Below are 5,436 nucleotides of genomic sequence, written 5' to 3'. Positions count from 1 at the left end.
ACTGACCTGGAAGAGACCACAGGGCCCAGGCACTGCCTGAACACTTCCCTCAACCCGGCGGTTTTGCTAGCAGGAGTTCAAGCCCAACGAACACAACCCGGAGACCCCTGGGGCAAAAACGGCTTCCGACGAACAATAGGTGCTTGCTGTGGAACACCTATCCCAAGTGGGGGTAGCCAGCTCAACAAAATGCCACACACCCAGGTGTAAGAAACAACATTGCCCAGGCATGGTCTAAGCCCCTCACCTCGTCCCTGTGCTTTGGGGAGCCGGAGGGACACCCGAGGCCCACGGCCCTGAGACCCCTTTGCAAAAAGCCGGCTTCCCACGGAGACAGTTTTCCTGAGGTGTAGACCCTCTCCCAAGTGGTTGTGGCAAGGTAAAGCCAATGCCCTCCACTTCTCTGGAAGAAACCACAGTGCCCAGCCATGTTCTAAGCCCTCCCATCCTCCCTGGGCTTCTGGCAGCAGGAGTGAAAAGAGAGGAGCAGAGCACTGGGACCCGTTTGACAAAAACCGGCTTCCCACGGGAAAGTCTTTCTCCACGTGCAGACATGCTCCCCGGTGCCTGTGGCAAGGGGAAGGAAATGCCATACACTGACCTGGAAGAGACCACAGGGCCCAGGCACAGTCTGAACCCTTCCCTCAACCCGGCGGTTTTGCTAGCAGGAGTTGAAGACCAACGAACACAGCCCGGAGACCCCTGGGGCAAAAACGGCTTCCGACGAACAATAGGTGCTTGCTGTGGAACACCTATCCCAAGTGGGGGTAGCCAGGTAAACAAAATGCCACACACCCAGGTGTAAGAAACAACATTGCCCATGCATGGTCTAAGCCCCTCACCTCGTCCCTGTGCTTTGGGGAGCCGGAGGGACACCCGAGGCCCACGGCCCTGAGACCCCTTTGCAAAAAGCCGGATTCCCACGGAAACAGTTTTCCTGAGGTGCAGACCCTATCCCAAGTGGTTGTGGCAAGGTAAAGCAAATGCCCTCCACTTCTCTGGAACAAACCCCAGTGCCCAGCCATGTTCTAAGCCCACCCATCCTCCCTGGGCTTCTGGCAGCAGGAGTGAAAAGAGAGGAGCAGAGCACTGGGACCCGTTTGACAAAAACCGGCTTCCCACGGGAAAGTCTTTCTCCACGTGCAGACATGCTCCCAGGTGCCTGTGGCAAGGGGAAGGAAATGCCATACACTGACCTGGAAGAGACCACAGGGCCCAGGCACAGTCTGAACCCTTCCCTCAACCCGGCGGATTTGCTAGCAGGAGTTCAAGCCCAACGAACACAGCCCGGAGACCCCTGGTGCAAAAACGGCTTCCGACGAACAATAGGTGCTTGCTGTGGAACACCTATCCCAAGTGGGGGTAGCCAGCTCAACAAAATGCCACACACCCAGGTGTAAGAAACAACATTGCCCAGGCATGGTCTAAGCCCCTCACCTCGTCCCTGTGCTTTGGGGAGCCGGAGGGACAGCCGAGGCCCACGGCCCTAAGACCCCTTTGCAAAAAGCCGGCTTACCACGGAAACAGTTTTCCTGAGGTGCAGACCCTCTCACAAGTGGTTGTGGCAAGGTAAAGCAAATGCCCTCCAATTCTCTGGAAGAAACCACAGTGCCCAGCCATGTTCTAAGCCCTCCCATCCTCCCTGGGCTTCTGGCAGCAGGAGTGAAAAGAGAGGAGCAGAGCACTGGGACCCGTTTGACAAAACCGGCTTCCCACGGGAAAGTCTTTCTCCACGTGCAGACATGCTCCCAGGTGCCTGTGGCAAGGGGAAGGAAATGCCATACACTGACCTGGAAGAGACCACAGGGCCCAGGCATAGTCTGAACCCTTCCCTCAACCCGGCGGTTTTGCTAGCAGGAGTTCAAGCCCAACAAACACAGCCCGGAGAGCCCTGGGGCAAAAACGGCTTCTGACGAACAATAGGTGCTTGCTGTGGAACACCTACCCCAAGTGGGGGTAGCCAGCTCAACAAAATGCCACACACCCAGGTGTAAGAAACAACATTGCCCAGGCATGGTCTAAGCCCCTCACCTCGTCCCTGTGCTTTGGGGAGCCGGAGGGACACCCGAGGCCCACGGCCCTGAGACCCCTTTGCAAAAAGCCGGCTTCCCACGGAAACAGTTTTCCTGAGGTGCAGACCCTCTCACAAGTGGTTGTGGCAAGGTAAAGCAAATGCCCTACAATTCTCTGGAAGAAACCACAGTGCCCAGCCATGTTCTAAGCCCTCCCATCCTCCCTGGGCTTCTGGCAGCAGGAGTGAAAAGAGAGGAGCAGAGCACTGGGACCCGTTTGACAAAACCGGCTTCCCACGGGAAAGTCTTTCTCCACGTGCAGACATGCTCCCAGGTGCCTGTGGCAAGGGGAAGGAAATGCCATACACTGACCTGGAAGAGACCACAGGGCCCAGGCACAGTCTGAACCCTTCCCTCAACCCGGCGGTTTTGCTAGCAGGAGTTCAAGCCCAACGAACACAGCCCGGAGACCCCTGGTGCAAAAACGGCTTCCGACGAACAATAGGTGCTTGCTGTGGAACACCTATCCCAAGTGGGGGTAGCCAGCTCAACAAAATGCCACACACCCAGGTGTAAGAAACAACATTGCCCAGGCATGGTCTAAGCCCCTCACCTCGTCCCTGTGCTTTGGGGAGCCGGAGGGACACCCGAGGCCTATGGCCCTGAGACCCCTTTGCAAAAAGCCGGCTTCCCACGGAAGCAGTTTTCCTGAGGTGCAGACCCTATCCCAAGTGGTTGTGGCAAGGTAAAGCAAATGCCCTCCACTTCTCTGGTAGTAACCACAGTGCCCAGGCATGTTCTAAGGCCTCCCAATCTCCCTGGGCTTCTGGCAGGAGGAGTGAAAAGAGAGGAGCAGAGCACTGGGACCCGTTTGACAAAAACCGGCTTCCCACGGGAAAGTCTTTCTCCACGTGCAGACATGCTCCCAGGTGCCTGTGGCAAGGGGAAGGAAATGCCATACACTGACCTGGAAGAGACCACAGGGCCCAGGCACAGTCTGAACCCTTCCCTCAACCCGGCGGTTTTGCTAGCAGGAGTTCAAGCCCAACGAACACAGCCCGGAGACCCCTGGGGCAATAACGGCTTCCGACGAACAATAGGTGCTTGCTGTGGAACACCTATCCCAAGTGGGGGTAGCCAGCTCAACAAAATGCCACACACCCAGGTGTAAGAAACAACATTGTCCAGCCATGGTCTAAGCCCCTCACCTCCTCCCTGTGGTTTGGGGAGCCGGAGGGACAGCCGAGGCCCACGGCCCTGAGACCCCTTTGCAAAAAGCCGGCTTCCCACGGAAACAGTTTTCCTGAGGTGCAGACCCTCTCACAAGTGGTTGTGGCAAGGTAAAGCAAATGCCCTCCAATTCTCTGGAAGAAACCACAGTGCCCAGCCATGTTCTAAGCCCTCCCATCCTCCCTGGGCTTCTGGCAGCAGGAGTGAAAAGAGAGGAGCAGAGCACTGGGACCCGTTTGACAAAAACTGGCTTCCCACGGGAAAGTCTTTCTCCACGTGCAGACATGCTCCCAGGTGCCTGTGGCAAGGGGAAGGAAATGCCATACACTGACCTGGAAGAGACCACAGGGCCCAGGCACAGTCTTGAACCCTTCCCTCAACCCGGCGGTTTTGCTAGCAGGAGTTCAACCCCAACGAGCACAGCCCGGAGACCCCTGGGGCAAAAACGGCTTCCGACGAACAATAGGTGCTTGCTGTGGAACACCTATCCCAAGTGGGGGTAGCCAGCTCAACAAAATGCCACACACCGAGGTGTAAGAAACAACATTGCCCAGGCATGGTCTAAGCCCCTCACCTCGTCCCTGTGCTTTGGGGAGCTGGAGGGACACCCGAGGCCCACGGCCCTGAGACCCCTTTGCAAAAAGCCGGCTTCCCACGGAAACAGTTTTCCTGAGGTGCAGACCCTATCCCAAGTGGTTGTGGCAAGGTAAAGCAAATGCCCTCCACTTCTCTGGAAGAAACCACAGTGCCCAGGCATGTTCTAAGGCCTCCCATCCTCCCTGGGCTTCTGGCAGCAGGAGTGAAAAGAGAGGAGCAGAGCACTGGGACCCGTTTGACAAAAACCGGCTTCCCACGGGAAAGTCTTTCTCCACGTGCAGACATGCTCCCAGGTGCCTGTGGCAAGGGGAAGGAAATGCCATACACTGACCTGGAAGAGACCACAGGGCCCAGGCACAGTCTGAACCCTTCCCTCAACCCGGCGGTTTTGCTAGCAGGAGTTCAAGCCCAACGAACACAGCCCGGAGACCCCTGGGGCAAAAACGGCTTCCGACGAACAATAGGTGCTTGCTGTGGAACACCTATCCCAAGTGGGGGTAGCCAGCTCAACAAAATGCCACACACCCAGGTGTAAGAAACAACATTGCCCAGGCATGGTCTAAGCCCCTCACCTCGTCCCTGTGCTTTGGGGAGCCGGAGGGACACCCGAGGCCCACGGCCCTGAGACCCCTTTGCAAAAAGCCGGCTTCCCACGGAAACAGTTTTCCTGAGGTGCAGACCCTATCCCAAGTGGTTGTGGCAAGGTAAAGCAAATGCCCTCCACTTCTCTGGAAGAAACCCCAGTGCCCAGCCATGTTCTAAGCCCACCCATCCTCCGTGGGCTTCTGGCAGCAGGAGTGAAAAGAGAGGAGCAGAGCACTGGGACCAGCTTGACAAAAACCGGCTTCCCACGGGAAAGTCTTTCTCCACGTGCAGACATGCTCCCAGGTGCCTGTGGCAAGGGGAAGGAAATGCCATACACTGACCTGGAAGAGACCACAGGGCCCAGGCACAGTCTGAACCCTTCCCTCAACCCGGCGGTTTTGCTAGCAGGAGTTCAAGCCCAACGAACACAGCCCGGAGACCCCTGGTGCAAAAACGGCTTCCGACGAACAATAGGTGCTTGCTGTGGAACACCTATCCCAAGTGGGGGTAGCCAGCTCAACAAAATGCCACACACCCAGGTGTAAGAAACAACATTGCCCAGGCATGGTCTAAGCCCCTCACCTCGTCCCTGTGCTTTGGGGAGCCGGAGGGACACCCGAGGCCTACGGCCCTGAGACCCCTTTGCAAAAAGCCGTCTTCCCACGGAAGCAGTTTTCCTGAGGTGCAGACCCTCTCCCAAGTGGTTGTGGCAAGGTAAAGCAAATGCCCTCCACTTCTCTGGAAGAAACCACAGTGCCCAGCCATGTTCTAAGGCCTCCCAATCTCCCTGGGCTTCTGGCAGCAGGAGTGAAAAGAGAGGAGCAGAGCACTGGGACCCGTTTGACAAAACCGGCTTCCCACGGGAAAGTCTTTCTCCACGTGCAGACATGCTCCCAGGTGCCTGTGGCAAGGGGAAGGAAATGCCATACACTGACCTGGAAGAGACCACAGGGCCCAGGCACAGTCTGAACCCTTCCCTCAACCCGGCGGTTTTGCTAGCAGGAGTTCAACC

This window comes from Ursus americanus, unplaced genomic scaffold (assembly GCF_024610735.1).
Source record: "Ursus americanus isolate L20-20 unplaced genomic scaffold, mUrsAme1.1.p SCAF_45, whole genome shotgun sequence".
Taxonomy (NCBI): domain Eukaryota; kingdom Metazoa; phylum Chordata; class Mammalia; order Carnivora; family Ursidae; genus Ursus; species Ursus americanus.
This window is presented reverse-complemented; position numbering follows the sequence as displayed.